The sequence below is a fragment of the Eubalaena glacialis genome, chromosome 5 (genome assembly GCF_028564815.1).
Source record: "Eubalaena glacialis isolate mEubGla1 chromosome 5, mEubGla1.1.hap2.+ XY, whole genome shotgun sequence".
NCBI classification, from domain to species: Eukaryota; Metazoa; Chordata; class Mammalia; order Artiodactyla; family Balaenidae; genus Eubalaena; species Eubalaena glacialis.
Window position 1 is genome coordinate 7,839,958 of NC_083720.1, and position 27,740 is coordinate 7,867,697.

Consider the following 27,740-nt stretch of genomic DNA (forward strand, 5'->3'; position numbering starts at 1 on the left):
CATGTATCAGAACAAATCACTTCCTATTTTGATGGGGACAAAATTATAATTTATTAATTGGAAATTCCTTAGTCAAATGCTTCAGTATCAAAATCTGTAACTACATTTCAAATGCCAAAACTTTCTAACCAGTCCTCTGTTAATCTAGGTTAGTTCTGATTGCTGTTTCACTTAGGATACTTCTATATACAACAAGTAACAAATGAAAAATTTTTCTAAGTGAAATAAATCAGACAGAGAAGGACAAATACTGTATGATATCACTTATATGTGGAATCTAAAAAGTAAAACAAACTAGTGAATGTAACAAAAAAGAAGCAGACTCACAGATGTAGAGAACAAACTAGTGGTTACTAGTGGGGAGAGGGAAGGGGGTAGGGGCAATATAGGGGTAGGGGAGTAAGAGATACCAACTATTAGGTATAAAATAAGTTACAAGGATATATTGTACAACATGGGGAATATAGCCAATATTTTATAACTATAAATGGAGCATAAACGACAAATTGTGAATCACTGTATTATACACCTATAACATATCATATTGTACAGCAACTATACTTCAATTTAAAAAAATGTTCTATAATCTCAAAGCATTTATCACATATTAAAAAAAAAAATGTCTAGGTGTAGGATAGTATGGCAGACAGACTCTGCAGAGGTCTCCATGGTCCCTGCCACCTGGTGTTCACACCCTGCATGAACCCTGCTCCTGAGTATGAACAGAAACTGTGACTTATCTCTAATCAATAGAATAAGGCAAAGGTGATAGATGTATGTGATTATCTGCACATGATTACATGACATCTGCTGTAAGTCATCTAGGTAGAAGATTATGTCCTTGATGGCTGTGAGGAAGCAGGTGGTCATGCAGGTAATGCCAGTGTACCAAGAATATGTGGGTGGCCTCCAGCTAATAGCCAGCAGGCAACCGAGAGCCTCGGTCTGACAGCCCAAAAGGAGATTGATTCCTCCAACAACTATGTGAGCCTGAAAGCAGATCCTGCCCAGTCAAGCTTCAGATGAGACCACAGTCCTACCCCACAACTCAGCTGCAGCTTTCTGACATCCTGAAACAGAGGACCCAGCTATGCTGGGCACAGATGCCTGACCCAAAGAAACTGTGATATCATAAATGTATGTTATTCAAGGTGCTAAGTTCTTGCTACACAGCGATATATAACTAGCACAGAAAATTGAAAGTTGGCTAATTCAGTAGTTCACATACATTGTTCTAGGTCTGTGTTGAATTTATCATTGCAAAACAAATCACCCCGGACTTTGTGGCTTAAAACAACAAGAATTTTATTACGCTCATTATCTGTGAGTCAGGAATTCTGGCAAGGCTCAACGGGGTGATTCTTCTTATCCATATTTTGCGGTGGTATTTAGCTCATTACTGGTTTGGTCTGAAAGGTTCAAAAAGTCTTCTCTCATATGTTTGGCACCTTGGCAAGGATGGCTGGAAGGATGGAAGACTGGGATTAGCTAGGCCGTTCTCCTTCTCTCTCTCCAATAGTTGAAGTTCTCCTCATACGGTCTCCCCAGCAGGTCACTGGTTTTCTCACATGGCAGCTAAGGGTTCTAAGAGCAAGTGGTTCAAGAGACAAGAAGTGGGAGCTGCCAGTCTCTGAAAGGTCCAGTCTATTGGTCAAAGCAATTAGAGAGCCCACGTAAATCCAAAGGGAGGTGATCATAGACTCTGACTGTGTTATGGACATAATGTTTTTGTCTCCCCAAGATTCATACTTTGAAATCCTATCTCCTGGTGTGATGATAATAGGACATGGGCATTTGAGAGGTAATTAGGTCACAAGGGTGGAGTCCTCATGAAAGGATTAGTGCCCTTATCAGAAGGGGCACAAGAGAGCTTGATTCCTCTCTCTTGCTCTCTCTCACTCTGTCTCTCCTTCATGTGAGGGTACAGCTAGAAGGTAGCTCTCTAAAAGCCAGGAACTGGGCTCTCATCAGAACTCGGTCATGCTGGTACCCTGATCTTGAACTTCCAGTCTCCCGAACTGCAAGTATTGCCAAAAAAGTATTCCCAGAATTTTTGCCTACTAAGTTATACGATATGCTCAGACCTACCTATAGCAATCAATGGAAACACTTGGCTTAGAAAATCTAATATGCACATATCATAAGTGACTATCATTTAATTTTCATAAAAACTGAGTTAGGTACTATTATCATACTAATGTTATAATTTTGCTCCTATCAAGTATGCTGATTCCTAAAAGTCTATGATAACTGCCTTATTAGCCATCCTCTGTCAGTTTTACAGATAGTCATTGTCTCAAGTGATGTGACTGTTATAATGAAACATACATTGCTCTCATATAGCTTATATTCTTGTAGTAGTATATAAATAATTAACATGTAAGTAAATATATTATTAAATGTTTGATATTGTGGAATAAACAGGGAGGCGAAGAACACATTAAAGAACAGATCATATATGTTACTGATGTTTGCCAGAGCTAAACACAAAACAGTTACGAATCAATTAATTTTAAAATAGCAAATTATTTTCAGGATATTTTATTAGACATAGATGTAACATAATGAGTAGTATATTCTCCTTTCCTCAAAAATGATACATTTAAAAAAGTGTTTCAAATTATTGAGTTTATGATTCAGAAATATTTTAAAACCTATCATTAAGATAGGTGCAAGAAATATGATCGCAAGATAACTATAAACCTGCTCTATTTCTAATTAAAGCTCTAAATGATCTTGTGCTGGTGGCCATATTTTTCAAAATCATATGCAAAAAATTGTGTATTTTGCAATGTCCAAAATATAAATCAGTGAAAGAACACCATTTTCATCATTTAATGCTGAAATAGTAAGCTAATATTTATTTTCACCATTAAATATTGAAAGCAGTGTGCTTTCTATGGAAGAATTTCAGCATTTTAAATTGGAGGCATGAGAGACCGTTATTATTATTAATCTTCTCTAGGCATAAGAACTTCAGTATCGTAATGACATGCCCTACCATCTGCCTCCAAGCACTAGGCTGCATTCCGGAAAGGCCATTTGATGAGGGTTGAGATAAGGACAGAAGACAGGCATGAAAAACAATTGTTCATGCTACTCCCCCCTCAGATTCATGGAAAACAATTGACTGTGTCAAATGAATTTCTTCGTTTTCTCTTTTACCATGGTATGAGCTATTCTCTTTCCTCTTTCTTTCTTTCTCCCCGCCGCCTGCTTGTTTTTGTTTTTGTTTTTGTTTTGGTTGCTGTAGAGCTTTTCATTATGGGAAAACACACATATGTGTTAATATAAAATATATCTCTCACATTTTTCCCCCTCTCACATACATGCCTTTCTTCTTTGCAGGTGTGCCTAAAATGTTAATCATCGTAACTTACAACTTTAACAGAATATTATGGATGTGACACACAAGATTACACTATGTAGGAAACATTAAATCTCCTTTGAAAGTGATATCCACTCTCTTACCTTTACCAGACCTCAGATTTAGGTGAGATTAGCATTTACAATTTCCAGAGATTTCACCCAAGGAGAGCACATAAATTGGAGAAGAAAGAACCCTGAAACAAATAAAGGTTATTATTACTTTCAATTTTCTTAGTATCTAAATGCAAATCTGCTCTTCACAAAGAGTTTATAAATTCACTTAACGTTAAGGTATGAATGACTGATCAGTCTAAATTTTTGCTACCACCCAAGGTAACTACATTTAACGAACCCAGAATTCTGTCCGAAAATTATTCTTAGAATATGAGGCGTTGATGAATAGGGTGAATAGATTTATGGTGCTTTTTTGTGGATTGCAAATAGGAGTCTTTTGAAATAACATTATGCGGAAAGTTACCTATTCATAACACTGACAGTGTTGAGAAATGGAACAATTGCCCTCCTAATGGAATTGGCATTGAGAAATACTTTTCATATTAATATTTGTCTTTTGTGTCAGTATATAATCTTTTCCAGGTAACCATGTTTGGAATTTTTGTATTTCCTTTTTTGCAAAAATGAATTTTCTCATTCTACCCCTGTGTCATATGTAATAGTCAAAAGAGAAATGAATCCTTAAATGATAATATTTTATGCTTTTTTGTAGATTTTGATATTTGTAGCATCCAGTTGCCTAACTAGTCTAAAACAAATAAGTGCATAAAGAAATCTAACAAAAATTATCCTGCTATGACTATCCTTCAGTACTATAAGGGGTAAATCAGTGTATCTTATGAAAATTGAGAAAATACTTCCATTTGATTTCTTTTTCACTTCTTTTAGTTAACTTGTTAGCTAATAGGAATATTTATTAAAGTAAAAATCTACGTTATGTGACCACTTTCTACTTTTCAACTTATATGTAGTAACATGAAATAGAAATTTGAACATATTTCAGCCCAGTTACTTCTATTATTTCACTATTATTTGGGGAAATTTGATGATTTCTATCTTCCTTCAGGATTTGAATGTCTAGGTAAGATTTCACCCAAAGGCATAAAGCTTTTAACAAATGTAATTTTAGAGCAAGCTATCATGCCCTTTTTCTCTGACACATGAATTTTCACATATCAGATAGACTACAAATCCAATGTTTCCAACTTCCAAATCCAAGTCAGTAAGAGGCCTTATTGTTCTAACACAGGGAGTTCTGCAAGATAATGGAATGTTGTAGCATCACACTTAATTGTGATTTTGATATTAAAAGAAAGAGGGTTGGTGTGGGTCCCAGGGTTAGTTAGGTGGTGAGAAGATCTGAGATTCAGATCTGATTATGAAGCCAAGGTCTGTTTACACGCTTTAGGAAATGGAAACTAGGTTTCACCTGTTTCTTAAGTGATTCACATGTACTTTCTCCTTCTTCCTTTCTATCTATCTATCTATCTATCATCTATCTACATATCTGTCCTTTCTATCTATTTATTTCTACCTATGCTGACACATTGCCTGTGAAACTGTCAATGATAAACACAGTGGGGCATTTGTTAAAAGAGTGAAAACAGGTTTTACTCAGTAACTGCTGACAGTAAGGGAAAGAGCCGAGCTCCATTCCGATTTCTGCAAAGGTGACTGGGAAATTTAAAGGGAGAAGGAGGGAGGGGAATTTTGGGGCTCAGTAGAGTTAGAGAGGTGAAAAAGTACACAGATTGGTCAGTATAAATGTGATTAGGCCAGCTATGTCTGCAGACTGGTAGTTATCCAAGTCAGGATTCTATCATCCCACAGAGACTGGGAGGCAGAGGCCTTCTTCTCAATGATTACATTTCAAAGGAATAGTTGCCAAACCCTGGAGAGAGATGCTTCTGAGTTACAAGAGACACATATTCAAAACTGCAAGTCCTTTTTAGTAAACACTCTAAGAAAGGGAGGTCAGGGGCCTGTCATAAGAGTCGGCTAGAACAAATAGTACAATAGTAAATTTTCCTATTTGCTATTGGCAATGTTGGGCTTTTTCGGGCAGGCATTTTAATGGGGTGTGTGTGCTGCAGTGTCATCCTAGGGACCCAGGCTTCTGTTGCCAGAAGCTGGGCTAGAGTTTGGTCAAGTGTCTTAGTGCAAAGGTTTGGGCAGAGCTGTTATGTACCCAGAGTTCTGCAGTTTTTAATCTTTCTGATGCCCTCATTCCAAACACAGAGGGTAGAAGATTCCCTAATTTCTGCCTTCCTCAATGCATATGTAACAAGGGAAAGGTGTTGATTGGAATTTTAGTAAGAAGAAGTAATAAGGAAAATCTGTTGTCAATAAGCTCATCCAAAATTTGGTCCCTTTATAATCATACATTTTCTGGAATATCCAAGCCTGACTCTTACTGTGATTATATCTAGAAATCACTGCAGTCAGATACTTACTTACATTGTCTTTTCTTATCCATTAAGGTACTTTTGGGGCTATATTTTAATTTCCAGCTTTTTAACTCACCATTTATGTAAGTGTATATATGTGTGTTTTAACAATACAATTATGGCTAATAATATTAAATCATAACAAATGATATATTATTATGTTAAAATTTGTATTTAGAGTATTTTGTTTAAATTTTAATAATGATGAGTATAAAATATAATAATCATGCTAAAAGGAATTATAACAATATACATAGAATTAATAGCTTTTGTACTTTTTGCACTTTTGTACTTTTTGTGCTTTTGTAGTTTTAAAGATAATCAATTCGGTCACTTTGTTTATTCTAAAACTTAAATTTTGAAACTTATAAATGGAATGAGTGCATTGATTAGTCAAGCAAGTTTTTATTATTTATTTATTTATTTAAAAAATTTATTTGTTTATTTATGGCTGTGTTGGGTCTTCGTTGCTGTGCGCAGGCTTTCTCTAGTTGTGGTGAGCGGGGGCTCTTCTTGGTTGTGGTGCACAGGCTTCTCATTGCGGTGGCTTCTCTTGTTGCGGAGCACCGGCTCTAGGTGTGCTGGCTTCAGTAGTTGTGGCATGAGGGCTCAGTAGTTGTGGCTCACGGGCTTAGTTGCTCCGCGGCATGTGGGATCTTCCCAGACCAGGCATCGAACCCATGTCCTCTGCATTGGCAGGTGGATTTTTAACCACTGCACCACCAGGGAAGTCCCTCAAACTAGTTTTTACATGGGAAAAATTCACTTATCATTTTGGTATTTTGCGATATTGACCTGTGATATTCATCCCAGGGGAAAACATTCTACAGTTAAAGGTTGGATAACATGGAAAAGCAATTTAGTATTTAGAAATTAACTGGTGCTGTGAGTTTTGGATTCGATTAGAGAACAAGATCTCATCTATGAAGTGGACCTTCCATTTGGGAGGCTTTTGCTTGCCTTGGCTGGCTAGAAAAGCTCTCACCAAGTCAGTCTTCCTTAGTTTAGCACATGTACTCTCTTCCAGATGTTATCACAAATCTATTGCTGCTTGCTATTTTTCCTTGACATTAGGTCATTTCTCACTTACTCATCAACCTGTTTCAGATCCAGTCAGCAAATCCATATTTGTCTTTCATCTGTTCAGCACTTTATTCACTAATTATTTACTTTATGAAACATTGTTGCTCTGATCTGATGAGTGTGGCCTTATTGCACAATTTTAATATAAGGATTATCCTATGGGATTTCTATGCAAATCATTTAATAATGCATGCTATTTTCCAGTTGCATTTCTCACTGAAAAACTAATTCATCGTTTTTAAAACCTGACGACAAATTTCTTTTGTCTTTTTTTGCAGGCCAGCAGGCAGTGAAAATAATGTTAGTCAACATTATACGTAATGCCTCTGGTTCATTGAAATTTAGCATTGTAAGGTGTGTGACTCTAAGTGCTCTATGTTGCTGTTTTACCATAGCTCATTACATCTGACAGTTTTACAAACTTGTCTTTAATGTCATACCAAGGAATGAGTATAAAGTGCATCAATATTGCATGGTGTTACAAAAAAACAAGGAGCGGGGATTAGTGTTTAAAGCTAAGGCAGTTAGCTAGAGAGTTTGCTTTATAATCTAGATGATATCATTTAAACTACTATATCAATTTGGGAAACCAAAATTACAATGCTCTGTTTTCTAATTTAGATACATCTTATTATGCTCAATTCAATATCTTCTTAGTTTTTAAAAAAATCATACAATTAAAACATTCACTGTATTTTTCATCATTGCTCATTTTTTTTTAAAGTGCCATGTTTAATTAATTAATGTGGAAGTTGTTGAAGTTTATTTTAAAGTTAATGGGTTATTTATTTATTTATTTTTGGCTGTGTTGGGTCTTCGTTTCTGTGCGAGGGCTTTCTCTAGTTGCGGCGAGCGGGGGCCACTCTTCATCGCGGTGCGCGGGCCTCTCACTATCGCGGCCTCTCTTATTGCGGAGCACAGGCTCCAGACGCGCAGGCTCAGTAGTTGTGGCTCACGGGCTTAGTTGCTCCGCGGCATGTGGGATCCTCCCAGACCAGGGCTCGAACACGTGTCCCCTGCATTAGCAGGCAGATTCTCAACCGCTGTGCCACCAGGGAAGCCCCATTGTTCATTTAAAAATATTTCAGTGTTATATCTTTGTGTAATCAGTTCTGTATTGTTATATGTCTAATGGATATAACAGATATAGTGCACTCATGACTATAGCTTTTATCTCATACATGAAATTAAGTACAAATATACAACATGTATTATACAAACTGAACTGTGTTGTCAAGTGCCAAGTACTTTCCATTGGTTTGAAGCCATTTGTGTGTTATACATGCTTTATAATAGTGGTTCTCACAGTGTTTTCTGAGGTCCTATAGGGATTCTGAAACCCTTTTGTGGCTTAGTGAGGCCAATATTAATTTCACTATAATCCCATGATATTATTTGCCTTTTTCACTCTTGTTCTCTTAAAACTACCCATTTCCAGATGCTACATCATATGTAATATCACAATGATTTGAATGCAAAAGTGGAGATTAGAATTCAGCTGACTTCTCTTAAGCCAGACATCAAGAAGATTTGCAACAATATGAAGCCATGTCACTTTTCTCATCTTTTTTATTGTCTAAGACATTATAGTTATTTTTCATTAACTTGTAAGAGGTTTATTGTTGTTGCTTTTAATGGATAAATAAATAAGTGGTTTTAAATTTCTGTTTTAATTTCTAGTATAGTAAATATTAGCCACATAAAGAAAAGCTCCTTGGTACCCTCACTAGATTCTAATAGAGAAAAGAGCTCTTGGTACCTTCACTAGATTCTAATAGAGAAAAGAGCTCTTAAGACTAAAAATCTTATCTAGAAGGCAACCATGGAAATTGATTTTTTAATGTTTCAATTTTCTTTCAGTACCTAAAATACTATACTAATACTAATGATAACCATAAAAACCACCAGATTACCTGTTTATTTTATTCAAACACTTATTTCTTTCATCTCATTAAATTTTTCTTTTACATAATAACTTTCGTATTGAGAAGTGCTCATCTTGCAGCTTTTGCATATGACTTAATTTCAGTTCACAAACATTTTTTCTTGCTTATTTCAACATTGACTCAGATAGGATGAACATGCATTGTGGCCTTTTGGACTTGAAGTCTTCTCTGGAAATCATTTGACAAGTGCCGCAAAAAGTCAGTCTAGTTTCCGCAGCACCTGTCTCTATCATGAACGTGAGAGTTCAGTCTTTTCTCTAATATCGATATCCCCATTATTAAATATTTTCTTTCTCAAGAGTAAGAGATGGCTTTAATATTTTAAAAAGCGCTTCTATTTAATAAGCAAACTTCAAATATACTGTATGGCATTTAATGCAGAAAGGAACCTGATCAAGTATTCTGATTATGTTTTATAAGTTTAAAATGTGAAATAGTCACTATTGATTATTCATACATAGCAGAAATACTTGCTACTCACACATATACTATAAATGGCATAGTCCCAGAATCTTGAATTTTCCTATTTTCTGACTAATTAAAAGTATTTGAAAGTCATTAAATAAGTAATTTATTCTGCTGACAATCTCCTATGGAATTTTATTTTTTACTGGCACTTTCAAATCAGAATACTAAGTAATTCAAGAGTAATTGGTTATGAGAGATAGAGTGTATTTTTGCTTTATGCATTAATAATTTCAATTAAAATAGAGTTTACGGTCTTTTAAAATGTTTAACATTAAAAAATTCTAGGTGAAACAAAGAAAAGACAGCTGGGTATATGATTAAATAGTGAGAACAGTAGGTTCAGGGGACATCTGGAATTGGTAAGTGATGCATGAATTCCTTTTTTGTGACATACTTCACTGCCACTCTGGGAATTCAGGAAAGTGTTGAATACTACTGGAAATAAAAAAAAAACCATGAAAATTGCATTTTATGTGACTAGTTCATTTGTTCACAATTTGATATTGAATCCTATAATGTAGGAATTTTGCTTGAGATAAAGAATGCTGGTTGTTACAAGTGAAATATAAATAAGCATTTTATAAATATTTATTAATTAGCTAAGTATAAAAGTTATATTTAACGTATCATAAAGTAATATTCATTAAGATCAAGCACATACATGTAACATATAAATGCACATTAAAATTGAATTCCAGTGAGGTTATTTTTAAAGACTTGATCATGTTTCAATTTTTTCCTGCCTTAAGTGTGTAAAATGCTTAAGTGTGATAAAATAATATAAATTATCTTATGTGACAATTTTACTTTTCTTTATAGCACTCATGTCTTACATTTGAAAAATAAGTATCCTGATAAGCTTTCTTGTAATGCTCTTTTGGTTTTCCTTATTCCAGCCACAATAGCTATATATTCTCCCATTAAGTGAAGGAATAAACAGAGAAAGAAATTATAAAATACATCAGTTTCTATCATCTGTCTTGTATTGTGCCTGATAATTCTCTTTGAAGTAAATCAGATTACGGAACTTACATTTACATGTGGATCAGAAAAGAGACACAAACTTCTGACTTTACAGATGGCTGTTTTTCTTAATTATATGGATAACAGTTTAGAAATAACTAATTGGTCATGCCTGACAAGTAATAGCAGTTTTTCCAAGATAAACAAATGTTCACATTTTTCATACTTAATCAGAGACTTTATGTGCAAAAATGACCAAATGTATCATCTATTCTAAGCCTCCTGTGTTGTTTTGTAATAAACGACCATCTGTACTTTGATTTGACTGAGTTTGTCTGTGTGTGATGACCAGAGAATTTGATTACATGGCAGATGGTTTTGGAAGAAGAACTTGTCTTTTTAGAAGTAAGCAGACAAGCACTTCTCAATATTTTGTCCATACTCTCCCAACTGGTATCTGCTACTTTTGACGCAAAGGTAAGATCCAAGATATCAGTCCCTTGATGTCATTCTCTTTGCTTTCCTAAATCATAAAGGAATGTGAGGAAGAGCTTGTACATAGCATAGCTACTGTCACAGGCATGCACATATCAGAATGTGCTTATTAATAGGGGAAACAAAAGTGTGTGCTGGGCTTGGAATTACTCACGTGGGAAACTATGTCTGATTCTGTTTCTCAGTCACCAGGTAATAGTTTGCATTCTCTTAGGTATCTACATTGTTCTTGCTGCAGACCCTCTGGTTGTGAGGCATTTTCCAATGCAAGACTAGGTCAGGATCAGAAATTGTTTAGTCAGCTAAAAATATATTCATTTAATAAAATCATATACAATTTTGTACAATATCTTGACATATTTAAAACTGATTTATATAATTCTCTCTTTTGAGCTTCCTAGTTTTCTTATGCAGGAAGTACGTCACTACATTTCACTAAATTTTACGAGACGCTGAGGCTTTGACTGACTGAGTTACGTCTCAAAGGCCATTATTTATTAACTAGCAGAGCTGTAACTACAACTCAGGATAAAAAGAATTATTGTTTATTCTTATATGCTTCTCTCCCACTAAGTGATTACCTTCTTGATGAAGTAATTGGTATGTGACTTCTGTTTATTTCAATTACTAGCAGATGCTTTACAAAAGCAAAAACTAAAACCCCAAAGTTTTACTAATTTTCAAAAGTGGTATTTTTATGTTCTAAAATAAAATTTCAGACCGCTGTGAAGATTTGTGGGTGATGTCCTCATGGAAATTCTGCTGGCCTAAGAGGCTATTTCCCTTCCTGTGAGTTGTGTCCTAAATCTTGAGAAACCAACATTGAGGATCTTACTTAATTGTGAGCATATATTCCCAATCAATAATCAAGTTAAAGGAATAGACCTGTGTACCAGTTGGATTCAATGCCAAATATTAGAAAACAAGACTGTTTCAGCAAAATCCAGGCTTTATAGGCATTAGAATATTAGGGCACTTATATATACCTCAGATAATGGTTAAAACATCAAGTTTATTGGGGATCTTAATTAACAAACAGCCTAGATAGTTTAAAAAGGTAAGATGTATCTGAATGTATAAGATTTTAAAGTACATTGAAAAGTAATTGGAGATAAAAGATTAAGGCTTCATGTCAAGAGGTGAGTTTTGAATTCATATATTATCCTCCCCACTGGTATAATCAAAGAGACAATTGAAAAAATACAAAAATATAAATTAAGCCATACAATCACTAGAAATAAGTAATTTTGTCAAAGATGATAAAAATGTTAAGCAAATTTGCAAATTTTAAAGCAGAACAAGATCGAAAAAATAGAGCAAAGATACAAAAAGAGGAGAGAGGTAAGTTGTTTGAGGTGGTTGTCGATTGATTTTTCCTTAAGAACACCAAAAATAAAAGAAAACAAACCCAAAACAAAGTAAACTATCAGCAAGTTACAGAGTACTTACTGGAGTGATTAAAGTGGGTAAAGAATTAACCAGGGTTTAATTGTTGTACTGAGAGGATGCAGCTGTCATTTTTACTCCAAACTGTTAGGTGTGGTTCCCTCTGTGCATTGGTGTCTGCCATATAAGTGCCTAACACAGGTATTTTGGTGATAAAAAAGCCAGAAAAGACCTCAGGCAGCTCCATCTCATCATAGTAGCCAGAGGTGGAAAAATAGATTTTATAGCGTCTATAGATGCTGGGTGGAATAGAAAAGTCCTAAATTCTTCTACCAGGATAATGTAATTTTTTACTTTCTCAACTAAATGCTATTCTCACTCTACCAGTCTATGCCCTGCACCAGCGGTCCCCAAACTTTTTGGCACCGGGGACCAGTTTTGTGGAAGACAATTTTTCCGGACGAGGGTGGGAAGAGGGTAAGGTTCAGGCGGCAATGCGAGCGATGGGAGCGGCAGATGAAGCTTTGCGGGCTTGCCCACCGCTCACCTCCTGCTGTGCGGCCCGGTTCCTAACAGGCTGCAGACCGTTACCGGTTCGCGGCCCCAGGGTTGGGGACCCCTGCCCTACACGGTCAGTTTGAGGAAAAGACCGTATTCAGGCAAATCCTGCACACAGAAACGAACCCGCCCAGAGAAGCACTGGCCATCTCAGGTAGGTTCTTGCTGTTCTTTGTTCCACTTAGCAAATATAAAGATCTATGTCATAAGATAAAATTGAGAAAACATTTTATAGAAATTTTAGAAAAATACAACATATAAACAAGAAAAAAGAGCCATCCAAAAAACAAGGGCAATTTCTCTGAGCTGAAGAAAATCTTATTTGGGTCAAAATGTTCTACTTAATGTCAAGCAAGAATACTAAAGGAGAAGAACAAAAAATGGACACATAGATACATAAAAATAAGGTCACTTGAATATGATCTTTTGGCAAAGTGACCATAACAAGAATTACAAAGGAAATAGCTATATTAATGAAACTATTTTGTCCTGTATCTATAGCACTTTCATTAACAAAAGAGCTGACAGACTGTAATATGCATGCTCATGTACTCCAATATATTAATCCTCATTAATTTGCTCAGTTTGAAGGATATTATGTTCAATTACATACTTATTAATTATGAAATCTAGACGTAATAGAGTTTTGAAGAAATAAATGAATTATGCAAATATGCATAAAATTATCTTAGAAAGGCTAAATTGACCAATACATGTGAAATAGCAAAAAAAAAAAAAAAAAAGAAAAAACAAAACAAAAAAAACTAAACAAACAAGAAAACTAAAATGCCCAAGCCCTCCCACAAAGTCTTTTAACCCACAAAGGTATCTGCACAAAGATTTTCTGTAAAAATTGAAGTAAAATTGAGCACAAAATGTTTTCTTTTCCTCCAAAAATTTCCAATGTAGAGGTAAAAGTTATAAAACTTCCAAGTCTATTTTATCTTAGTATTTATAAAGAGATAGTTTATATGCAATGCAAATCCTGAACCAGTCTTGCTTATCAGCATGGAAAAAATAATTCTAAACAAAATAAATGTGAATCACCACCAGTATGGTATTGCAATAATTAATACAGTATGGTCTTAGATTTAGTTCCTGATTCTACACTGCATTTTCTTTTCCCTGTATCTTTTTTAGCCACTTGGATCAACTCTATTCTATTTTTCCTCCCACTTCTCAAGTATAGTATATATCAGTACTCAGTCATTACAGTTTGTTCCTAGGTTGATCTATATTTTCTTCAGGGTGTTAAATCTAATGTCTTGATTTCCCATATTTATCACCAGGGTTGCTACTCCTTTTAAAATTCATTCCCTAATACCGAATTTGTCCTGACCCCTTCCCCCATGCAAACTCCATTTGGCATCTTGCAAACAGATTAGTCATTTTAGAAAATTTCTTTGCCCACGGCACCTTTCTACATCAAAAAATTTCTATATCTCCCATTTGAAAAACAAAAATAGAAACAAAACCCAGACTCCTTAGTTTGACACTTGAGACCTTTTCAAATGTGGCCATCATTAGCAAACTTATCTTTCCATGTGCTTTTGCAAACGATGTTTATTCATCCAAGCTGACAGTCCTGTTCCTCATATATCTCACTCATATGACACTCTCCTTCTTTGCCTACACTTTCCTTCTCACTTGATATCTGCCCTCTTTTGCATTTCCATTTTATAATCTCAACTTCAAGGCCGAGTTCACAGTTGATTTCCTCTAAAATCTTCCCAAGTTACCAACTTCTTTATGACATTCTCTTCTTATTTCTTTCATAATCAATATGCAAATGCAGATAGCTTTGGATCATAAAATATGTCTAACAAATAGTTATTGAATGCATGCACACAAGATTTTTTTTTTTAGCAGTTAAACTTTTATTTTACTTTTTAAAATTTTTATTTACCTTTTTCTTTTTCTTTTCTACAAAAGGCAGATAATGATTGTCGATCTGCAATTGTTGTGTTGTGCACTCCCCTAAAGAGGGCAAAGATTTTGAAGGCATAAAATTAACTTCCATCCATAAATGACTTAGGTCATTAAGTAAAGGAAAATCATAAGCAAAGGGAGGGTGTGTAGAGACGTTCTGGTTGTCATGGCAATATATACTTAGGAAGCAATGGCCTATGGAATACTACTTAGTAGATCAAAGAGGAAATAAAAAGGTAAAATGAGGACAGAATTATTAAAAATAACAGCAGAATCTATTTGGAGGAAACTTTTATAATGCACGTGGTTGCCATTTAGTCCTTATAAGGCAGAATTGAATATAGTATTCTGTCATTAGTAGATAGTAATTCTCAGGTATCCAAATTTACATCGGTTACCTTTGTTTCATTCTTTAAAGAAATTACATCAGCAATACTGATATTTTGGGTGGATAATTCTTTGTTGGTAGGGGACTTTCTTGTGCCCTGTGGAATGGTACATTCCCTCCATGGCCTCTACCCACTAAATGCCAGTAGTATCATACACACCCCCCCCATTTTCACCACAGTTGTGATAACCAAACCTGTCTCTTGAGATTGCCAAATGTTCTTTGGAGAAAAAGAATGACTGTGTTTGAAAACTATTGCTTTAAAGAATCTTTAGAAGTAAGATACACAAAGAGAATTTTTTCTAAAATTCCTTTGCTTCATTTGCTTAGGTAATAACTATTATGGTAATAAAATCGTACAGGACGTTCTCTAGTATTTTTCATCACTTCAAAAGAAGAATAAATTTAAATTCAAAAATTAAATAGCAAAACTTTATACCATATTTTAAATCCTATATAGATAATGTGATTACTACAGACATTGGAAGAAATATTTTTTCCTACATTTTTAAAGTCATATTCTTGCTTTGATATTGGGTATCAATGATCTATTTTTTAATTCTTTCACTGCTCTGTCTTGTATATAAATCCCTTTCCTGTATGGTTTGAACTCAAATCTAAATTTGTATTTCTGATAGTCAGTTCCTGTAACAAAATGTAGAGAATTGCATGTTGTATCCTCTTATAGAGGGGGAAAATTATTACAAAAGTTAGGAATAGCTTTTGCATTAAATGAGCTTAACAGAGCAAATCTCCCTTTGACATAAAACTCAAAGGAAACTCTTTTCTATATTCTTATTTTCCAAAAATACACAGCTATTTTAGGTGACATCAAAAAGATTTACTATTGGCTAGTGGGAATGTTTAGCCCTTTGGGGGTAATTTGGGTTAGATTAAGGTACACTGACTTCAACTGAGAGTCCCATTTCTTCCTGTGTCAAAAAAAAAAGTGCTGAGAAGAAATCTTTTATATTCATACCACAGGCGACTAAGAAACATAATCTGGAGAAAAGTCTCTGGTTTAAGACTCCATATTAATTTGACATACTGAGTCTCACACTACTAGCATAGGACACAGCTAACCTGTGGGTTAACACCAATGCCTTTCACTTCTATATTTCATGTCCAATTATGTGCAAAAGATCCAGTAATTATAGCAAAATTCCCACACGCTTATAAAGAAGCTCCCATCAAAATCAAAATTGTGAAGAAGCTAAAACATGTGTTTTCTTTCCTTTTATAATTTTCTTTTATTTTTGACTATAATTTTTCCTAGAACTCTGCTTTTTCCTCCTACTTCAAGTAACCCAGTTTTCTAGTATGCTTTTTCTACCTGAAAACTGTCTAGAATTCCATGTCATTACACTTGACAAGCTTAAATTCTTTCTCCTCCGTATAGTGTTTTGATGTAATACATATTCATTGGTGCATCAAAATAAACATTTTATAAATAATAAACTGTAAATATGGTGAGACCAGGATGGGAGTTAAATTCAACCTGAAAAAAGAGGGATGAAAATTTAGGGTAAACCGGATTTATAGAGGTTACCTCAAATAGTTGGTGATTACGTTTGCTCTTTTGTATGACTTCTAACCTAATGGAGTGTCAGGTGGAAGTTCTGAAGTGATACAGAGCTAGGAAAGGTTTAAAGACCATATACACAGTGCCATATTTTATAAATTAGGAAAAATCTCCAGAGATACCTAAGTTATCGTGCAAAGGTTACAGTGACTCTCAGCTGAGTGTCAACTTGGATAGGCTAGAGTCTCCCATTATGCAATCAAACACTAATCTATGTGCTGTTGTGAAGATATTATCTAGATGTTATTCAAGGTCATAATCAGTTGACTTTAAGTAAAGGGGATTATCCTAGATACTATGAATGGCTCTTATCCAACCAATTGAAAGTCCTTAAGAACGGAATGGTGGCCTCAACTCATCCTGAGAATTTCATCTTGCCTTTCCTGATGGCCTGCTCTGTGGATTTTGGACATGCCTCCACAGCTACATAAACCAGCTCCCTCCAATAAATCACTTTGCATGTAACAGGTGGGAAATAAACACAGGGGCCTTCTACCTCAGTTAAATTTCTAGAAATTCAGTGGTGTGAGCATGTTAGATGTCCCTTCTAAGGTAAAAGATAAGTTGTTGCATTTGGCCCAACCAAAAAAGTGAGGCAGGGCTTAGTGTGCTTCTTTGGATTTTGGAGGCAACATATTCCTGCTTTAAGTATGCTAGTCAGTCCATTACTGAGTGGCCTGAACAGCTGCCACTTTAGAGTCCAGAAGAAAGGAAGGCTCTGTGACAGTGGCAAGCTGCCGTGGATCTGCCACTTGGGGCAGATGCAAGGGTGTGATGTGGCCGATTGAGATGCTGCATGGAGGCTTTGACAGGCCCTTACAGCTGAATCACAGAGAATACTCTTAGGATTTTCGAGAAAAGTGCTGTCATCCTCTGCAGATAATGACTCTCCTTTTGAGAAACAGCTCTTGACCCGCTCCTGGGCCTTAGTAGAGACTGAACGCTTAAGCTTTTGCCACCAAGTTACAATGCAACCTGAGCTGCCCATCATGAACTGAGTATTTTCTGACCCACCAAGCCATGAAGTTGGGCATTCTCGGCAGCACTCTGGTTTCAAATAAAAGTGATATCTATGATATTGAACTAGAGCAAGTCCTGAAGACACAAGCAAGTTACACGAGGGAGTGGTGCAAATGCACACAGTCCCCACTCCTGCTTCATTAGCGTCTCTTTCTCAGCCCACACCTATGGCCTGGGTAGTTTCCCATAATTAGTCGACTGAGCAAGAGAAAACTCAGGAATGTTTTACAGAGGGTCCTGCATGGCATGCAGGCAGCTGCAGCGCTCCAAGCCCTTCCTGAGACATTGCTGAAGGACAGTGGTGAAGGGAAATCTTCCCAGTTGACGGAGCTTGAAGCAGTGCACCTCGGTGTGCATTTTGCTTGGAAGGAACAAGTGCCAGAGGTACGAGTATATATTGATTTATGGGCTGTGGCCAAAGATCTGGCTGACTAGTCAAAGACTAGGAAGGAATGTAATAGGAAAATTGGTGACAGGAAGGTGCTGGGAAGAGAAATGGGCACGGACTTGCTGGCAAGGGTTGTGAACATATTTATGTCCCATGTGAATGTTCATCAAAAGGTGACCTCTGCAGAGGAGGATTTTAATAATCAAATGGAGAGGATGACATATCAGCAGATACCAGTTAGCCTCTTTTCTCAGACACTCCTGCTATTGCTCAGTGAATTTATGAACAGAGTGGGCATGGTGACGGGGATGGAGGTGATTCATGGGCTCGGCAACATGGACTTCAATTCACCAAAGGGAACTGGCTACAGCTACTGCTGGGTGCCCAATGCCAGCAGTATAGACTAACAGTGACTCCCAGGGTGATCAGTCAGCTACCTGTTGGCAGATTGATTACATCGAACCATTTCTCTCATGGAAGGGGCAGCGCTGTGTTCTGCGTGACACTTATTCTGAATATGGATTTGCCTATCTTGCACACAATGCTTCTGTCAAAACTATTTGTGGACTCACAGAATGCCTATCCACCATTGCAGTATTCCAGATAGCATTGTTTCTGATCAATGAAGTAATGATCACTTCTTAAACAGCAAATTAAGTTTAGCAATGGGTCCATGTTCATTGAATTTACCAGTTGTACCATGTCCCTCATCATCAAGTATAAGTTGACTTGACCGAACAGAGCTACAGCCTTTTGAAGATTCAGTTGCAGTGTCAGCCAGGTGGTAATACCTTGCAGGGCTGTGGCAATCTCCACCATGAGGCTGTATAGCCTCTAAATTAATGACAGCACACATAGTGTGCTCTGTTTTTCCATAGCCAGTATTCATGTCTAGGAATCAAGGGGTGAAAATGAGAGTGGCACCACTCACTACTGCCATTAGCAAAATCCTTCCTTTCTGTGTCTGTGACTTTACGCTCTGCTGGTTTAGATGTCTTAGCCCAAAGGGAGAAATGCTTCCACCATGAGGCACAACACTGACCCCGCTGAAACAGAAGTTAAGAGTGTCACGGTCCATTTTGGTCTCATATCTCTGAATCAACAAGCAAAGAAAGGAGTTCTGTACTGACAGGAGTGATTGATCCTGACCACCAAGGGGAGATTGGTTTGCACAATTTTAATTTCCACTATACAATGGAGGTAAGAATATGGCTGGAATACAGGAGATCACTAACTTATTTTCTAGTATTGCCAGTCTTGTGATTAAATTAATGGAAAATTGCATCAACCCAACTAAGGTAAGACTGCTAATGGCCCAGACACTTCAGGAATTAACATTTAGGTCACCTCAACAAGCAAAGAGCCATGGCCACCTGTGGTACTGGAATGATAGTAGAAATGTGGTTATAAACATTAGCTATAACCTTGTGACTAGTTGCAGAAATGAGAACTGTAATATCTTTAATCATTTATTCCTTATTTTGCTTGAATGTGTTTGTATATAGATAGAGATATATTAAGCATTTTTTCTCTTTTCCTTCCCATTCATTTTTTTATCATCTAACATAAGATGTATTAGTAATAGTTAACTTTACATCACAGTATTTAAGATACAGGATATCAAAAGAGAAGAGTAAACATTACCCATTGACTGTGCATCTTCCTCCAGGGAAATAGTTAGTGCATTTTTGGTAGTGCCCAGGATAGCTGTATCATGTTAGCTGGAAAACAGGACTTTGTTACTGTTTTTATTTGGAGGGTAAACATACTTCAAGGAGATGTGTAGGGGTGCCAAGTTGATATGTGTTGGACTTTAATGGTCAGTTTTATGTGTTAATTTGGCTAGGCTAAGGTACCCAGTTATTCAGTCAAACTAATCTAGATATTGCTGTGAAGACATTTGCAGGTGTGGTTAACATTTATAATCAATTGACTTTAAGCAAAGATTATCCTAGATAATCTGGGTAGGCCTGATTTAATCAGTTGAAAGCCCTTAGAACAGAACGGAAGTTTCCTGGAAGAAATTCTATCTGTGTACTGCATCTTTAACTCAGCCTGAGAGGTCCACTCTTCCCTTCCTGATGGCCAACCCTAAAGATTTTGGACTTGCCTAGGCAGCCCTTACAATCATGAAAGCTAACCCCTTCTTATATATTTACTATTGATTCTGCTTCTCTAATTGAACCTTGGCTAAAAAAGTTTCCTAAATATTTGGTGCCACGTCCAGGACTAAAATAATAACACAGGAGTATCATGAAATTAACCAAAATAATATTTCATAGACTAAATATTAGACTGAGTTATATAGATAGATTTTCCATGGGTCTGCTCATTTAAGCTCATTTTGTAATTATTTTATACCAGAAAATAAAACACTAATTCATAGATCAAAACAAAATGAAATAAAGCTGACATAGTTAATTTGCTTTAAAAAAAAAAGCTTTCTAGGAAGGTGTCTCATTTTACCAAATTATGGCAACTGAGGAATATTTGGAAAAGATCCATGCAAGCTAAGTGATGGTCAATCTTTAGTCGTTAGAAAAAATGAACCACTTAAATGTGGCACACACAACACGAAGAATGATAATTATATAATACCACTTCTGAGATAAAAAAAAAGACATAGCAGGAGAATAAAAATTAGAACTGAAAAGAAAAATAACACAAACAACATTGTGAATATTTATGGCACTTGCACTAACAAAAGAACTGCTGGGTTAAAATATGCGTCCTTATGTGCCCCCATTTCTTGATGCCCATTAATCTCACTCATTGTGAAGGATATCAAACCAAGAACATCTCGAGAAAGAAATGCTAATCTCCTGACAGTCAGTCTCAACATTTTCTGAAATTTATATATGAATCAACAGAGGATTCTGCAAAATGCAATTCCATTTGCTCTTTTGATCACAATTCAATCTGGAAATGAAAGAGAAAAAAGAATATAAGGAAACTGAACTAGAATCATAAATAGAAAGACAGCAGGTATCATCCCCAGAAACAATAAATACATCTTGAAAAGCAACATGCTGATTCTTTGTATACAATGTACCTTTTTTTTCCTTAAGAACTGTGAAAGCCAAACCAAATGCTATTTGCTTTATGCACCTGGCATCAGACACAATTAGTCATTACTGAGTATCCTTGGGAAAGCACAGCTTTTCTTGTGGATGTAAATGCTTTCAGCTCATTTCAATAAAAGACACTTCTGTCCTGTAGCATCCCTTTTTGAGACGGCGGATTTGGAGCACTTAGATAAAACTAAACTCGCCATGCTCAGAATGTGATTATAGCTGCTGTGTGGGCAGCGAGCAGAGAGCTCAGGGGCCCTAGACATCAATCTGAGCCTTGTGATATGCTTTGAGTTAACAAGGGGAAGCCCAGGTGATGCTTCTAGATTTCACGGGCCAGTTGGTAGAGATGGGAATCACTCAACAAATTGGGCTGCCTTCATTCTCAAAGTCAACTCCAACAACAGCATTAGGCTGCAGACCCAACTACCCTGAATTGCTAATTAAGTTATTAGCAAATGGAACTTTCAGAAACCTCAGTGTATGGACTAAAATAGGAGAAAAATCTCATGAAAGCACAGGAGCATTTTTGTTCCGCCTTCTCTCAAAATGATGAAATTAGATTTTTGTTTTTGTCTCTGCCTGCCTCTGAATTATGAAAATAGCATTCCCAATTTCACACGTTATCTCTTCAGCTACCATGCACAATGTGGCACATTTTACTCAAGTTCCTTGTCATTAGTACCACCTCGAAACAATTGAAATTTGGGTTGTTTTGCTTTTTTATTGTGTTTACTTAAAACATAACAATCTTCAGAGGAAAGCATTCTTTGATATCTAAAATCATATTAAAATAGACAAGCTGTTTCTACTTCTTCAATAGTTAAGTATAATGTTACAATCAATAAAACAACAGGTGGTTAGTGCCTGATTTCCATAGGAAAAGTGATATGTTAGCTGGCATATCTCACAAAATAAATCTCATAACACTTACTTTATTAATCTAAGCAAAACAAAGGAGAGTGGAAGTTATTATGTAAAGCAGTCATGGAGGAGAAATAAAATGAAAAGGGAGTGTGGTAAAATATTTGAAATTCAGAAGTACCAGGGCAGATTTTCCCAAACTGTATTCTCAAAATTACACTAAAATTTATTCTTTAATAGTTCTCCTAGCTTTCCCCCAGAGACCTATAGACATTTACCAGGGTGACTGTGCACTGGAGAAAGGAAAATAATCAGATTCTTTGGGGATCCTCTTCTTTCCCCCAAAAGGGGTATCCTCAAATACAACATTCAAAATCACCCTCTTGGAGAGTCACGATGTCCGGTGGCTTATTAAAGGCTCTGATAAGTCCTACAGTTTAAAAGTATAAAACAAAACAAAACCAACTATCAACCAAACTCTGTTTCAGTTTGGTTAAGTCAGTGAACCTCGGACTTATGTAACACCTCTTTTTATGAAAACCTATTTCATCAAACAAAAATATTATTTTGAGCATTTGTTTGGGGAAAAACTGCCCTAGATTATTTACTTAACACTCCAGACTTATTTGGAAAAAATCAGTGCTTTAAAAAATTAGTTTTTTAAAGATTATTTTCATGTTTGTTTGGAGACCCCTCAGATCCAATGCAATTGTCACTGTCACTCCGTTACAGATTTTACCCCTTAATCACCCAGATTGGTTTCTGTAGAAATTCACATTTCTATAGTTACATTACTCATTATTTTTCAAAAGACTATACCATTTACTTTCTCCTCACACCTCTCCCATCTCTCAATGCTGGTGACTGATTCTTCCTTCACTGAGAAAATAGGAGAAATAAAAATAGACCTATTCTTTCCATTAACAAATCTATCAATATATCTAATCAATATCCTGATTTCCCATATGTTACAAACGATCAAATCGCAAAAATCCTTCCAATTTAAAAACAAACAAAAGCCTCTTTGATTCCCTGAGCCCTCACATAACTGGTTATTACCACATTCATATTTGCCTGTCCTTTTTTAAACACAGTTAAATACTAATTTTGACAGAGTGGTTTAATACTACTAAGAAATTACCATTATTGAGGTTACCAAAACCTTCACTGGCCAACCCCAATGATCAATTTTAACCAACATCATACTTGAAGTTAAGAACCATTTTATACAATACACCATTCCTTCTTTCATGAAAACTTTTCTTTGTGGATTCCCAAACAAAAATCTCTACTGGATTTCTTTCTTCTTACTGAATCCTTTTCAGCCTAATTAATGACCCCTCCTCCAATTCCCCAAGTCTATGTGCTCACTGTCAGATCCTTTCTTCTCTCTTTTGAGTTGATTACACACATTCCTATGGATTTGAATCCATTTTATACACTGACAATCCTAAAATGTATATCCAGAGTTCATAATTTGATATTTCTGCTTCTAGACATCTTCATTTAAATATGAATTTGGCATGTAAAACTTAACATAGTCAAAATGGATTTCTTGGCTCAAAATTCTGCTCCTCCAATATTCCCTGTATCAGCAGGTGATACCAAAATCCCAGGATTTATCCTTGCCCTCATTCCTGGAGATTGTACATGCAGTCCATCAACCACTGTCTGGTTGCTCAGCCATCTGTAAGCTGGTTGCTTACTGTCTGTAAGCTTAAGCATAAGCTTTCAAATTTGACTTCTTCTAGTTACTTACACTGCTACAAGTCCAAACCATCATCATCTCTTTTCCAAATTACTTTAAAAACCTATTAACAAAGTGGTCTCTGGAATTTCACCTGATTTATTACCTATATTCTACACAGAATCCAAAGTAGTCTTTTGGAAACATAAATCAAATCATATCTCTATCATGCTCAAAACCCTCCAGTGGCTTCCTATCACAGAGTAAAATTCAAATTCTCTAGTTTACAAAGCTCTACTTGATATGACCCCTGCCCAGGTCTCTGGCCCTGTCTCCTACCTTTTGTTTCCCTACTACTCTGTTTCAGCCCCTCTGGCCTTGCTGCCCTTGAACCCACTAGGTCATTTCTGTCCACACACCTTTACAATTATTAATTTTTCCATCAGGAATATCTTTCCCCAGATCTCTATTTGGCTGGTTTCTTTATGGTATTCTTGTCTCTCATCCTTTGTCATCATCTCAGAAAGGTGACATCTTCTCCCCAGCTATCTAACCTCCCTCTTCCCCTCACTCTTTATTCCACACCTTGCTTTAATTTTATATATGTCGTTTATCATTGACCTGAAACTATAACTTAGACTTAGGTATGTGTTTATTTCTTATATCTTCCACTAGAATGTAAACTGTAAACAGCAGGATACTAATCTGCCAATTTATTTCTCTTACCTTATCTTTGGACAATACCTGTCACAAAATAGATTCTCAAAATATTTCCTGAATCAAATGCTTCCTGTGTCACATGAATTATGCTACATAGTTATGCTATAAGTTATGCTATAATTATGCTACATAGTTATGCTATAAATATGGTCCCTGAGGAGCTCACACGCAGCAGGGTATCCTGGTGTTGAAACAATCAATTGTATAGTTTTCTCTCTTTATTATACTTAAAATTTTAGGTTAGTAAAACATTGTCAAGTTGTGTTGGTTTTTACTTTAAAAATTTTAAAGCTTTATTTGGTATATAGTGCATTATGAGGTCAAATAGGATTAGGATAATTGCCAACAGTCATAACTTATTTGGTTAGTATAATTATGATTATTTTTAATCCTTTTTCAATATTCTTGTTCAAGATTCTTCTCTGTTTCAAGACCTCTGCTTCACGGTGTTACAAAGATATTAGAAAGATGCACTGAATTCATGTTTTAAGAAGAAAAAAAATACATTTAAAACATTTGCATAAAGTACCAAATTCTATAATACATTTTGGTATAATGTTATATAAAATAGGAAGGCAAATAATAATTAAATGCTGCCTATGGAAGTGAAGATGAGTTTCACATATTAGACAGTGGGGCTCTTGAAGGGAAGTTAGGAGTTGGTGTTACAGGCAGGGTGACCGCATACTAGCAAACATTCTTTGTGCTTGATCAGTGTCTGTGCGGTACTGGTGGTTGTATACTTCATATATATCACCTCATTATAGGAAATGGGTAAATATTTCCAGTTACACTTAGGTATGATAAACATGGTGCAGGAATATAGGCCTAGAATTATCTGTATCAGATGGATCTAGAGAAAAAACTATTAACTTCTGAATTCAGATACCAAGATCTGCAGTTTTGTAGCATCTGGTGAAACAGCTCCGTCCTTGGACCACTGTCAACTCCCTTGGTGATCTCATCTAATCTCATGGCTTTAAATGTCACCTATCTGCTGCTGATTTTCTTATTTTTTCTCCAATGCAGACATCTCCCTTGCAGTCCCCAGCTTGTATGGTCAATGGTTTATTTGAGCACTCCAACTGAATGTCTAAGACTTAGTATATGCAAATCTAAGTCCCCTCCAAATTCTGCTAAGCCTTTAGTCTCCTTGATCTCCACTATGGAAACTCCTTTTTCCCAGTGGTTTATACCCCAAAGCCATCACTCCTCTCTTCTCTTTCTCTCACACCCAATATCCATTTGTCAGTGAATACTGCTAGCTACATATTCCGAAAATGTCCGAATCCAGTGACTTCTCACTGCCTCCACCACTCTCCCCCTCCTCTAAGACACTGTCACCTCTTGCTCGAGATTTTGTAAGAGTCCCTATAATATTTTTCTCCCCTTCTAGGCTATGACAGGCTTGCTCCTCTCTATTTCCTTTGAAGTTAGACTTGACCTTGTGACATGCTTTGGCTAATGAGTTGTAAAGGGCTGTGACACTTTAAGAGTGGATGCATGTTTTGCCACATCCCCTTTTCCTACCTTATATATTGTTGAAGCCACCAAGACACAGCTGCTGCCTGTTTGAGCTCCTTAATGACCATGATGAGCAGAGAACCCTTGTAAACCTGGGTTGAATACACATGTGTGAGAAGTAAAATTTATTGTGGTGATTTACTGAGGTGATGGGATTGTTTGGTACATCAGTATACATTGTAACTAGTATAGGCTTTTAACTGGAACACATGCCCCCACCTAGTCTTCTCTTAGAAGTGCAGCCTGAATGGATAAAGAAGATATGGTACATATACACAATGGAATACTACTCAGCCATGAAAGAGAAGGAAATAATGCCATTTGCAGCAACATGGATGGACCTAGAGATTATCATACTAAGTGAAATAAGTCAGACGGAGAAAGACAAATATCATATGATATTGCTTACATGTGGAATCTAAAAAAAAATGATACAAATGAACTTATTTACAAAACAGAAATAGACTCACAGATGTAGAAAACAAACTTATGGTTATCAAAGGGGAAAGGGAGGGGTGAGGGATAAATTAGGAGTTTGGGATTAAAATATACACACTATTATGTGTAAAATAGATAACCAACAAAGACCTACTGTATAGCACAGGGAACTATACTCAATATCTTATAGTAACCTATAATGGAAAATCATCTAAAAAAGAATATATATGTGTGTGTGTGTCTGTGTGTGTGTATACACACACACAGACACACACACACATATATATATAAATCACTTTGCTGTACACCTGAAACTAACACAACATTGTAAATCAACTATAATTCAATGAAAACGAAAAGAAGTGCAGGCAGAGCAACCCTGTTACAACAAAAGCTAAGCCTTGTCACTCTTCTGCTTAAAACCCACCCATGACTCCTTATTTCTCTTCAAATAAATGATAAATTTCTTACTATGACATACACGGCCCAAGGTGATCTGATGCTCATTTCCTGTCCGATCTTATTTCCTTCTATTTCTCCAGCTTGCTCTCCTCCAGCCACAGTCATCTCCTTTTTTTTTTTTTTTTAATCTTTATTGGAGTATAATTGCTTTACAATGGTGTGTTAGTTTCTGCTGTACAACAAAGTGAATCAGCTATATGTATACATATATCCCCATATCTCCTCCCTCTTGCATCTCTCTCCCACCCTCCCTATCCCACCCCTCTAGGTGGTCACAAAGCACTGAGCTGATCTCCCTGTGCTATGCGGCTGCTTCCCACTAGCTATCTATTTTACATTTGGTAGTGTATATATGTCCATGCCACTCTCTCACTTCGTCCCAGCTTACCCTTCCCCCTCTCCATGTCCTCAAGTCCATTCTCTACGTCTGCATCTTTATTCCTCTCCTGCCCCTAGGTTCATGAGAACCATTTTTTTTTATTTTCCATATATATGTGTTAGCATACGGTATTTGTTTTTCTCTTTCTGACTTACTTCACTCTGTATGACAGACTCCAGGTCCATCCACCTCACTACAAATAACTCCATTTCATTTCTTTTTATGGCTGAGTAATATTCCATTGTATATATGTGCCACATCTTCTTTATCCATTCATCTGTTGTTGGACGCTTAGGTTGCTTCCATGTCCTGGCTATTGTAAATAGAGCTGCAATGAACATTGTGGTGCATGACTCTTTTTGAATTATGGTTTTCTCAGGGTATATGCCAGCAGTGGAATTACAGGATCATATGGTAGTTCTAGTTTTAGTCTTTTAAGGAACCTCCATACTGTCCTCCATAGTGGCTCTACCAATTGACATTCCCACCAACAGTGCTTTTCCCTTTATTGTTGCTGTGACACGGCAGGTGCACTCCCCACTGTGAGTCTTTGCCCCG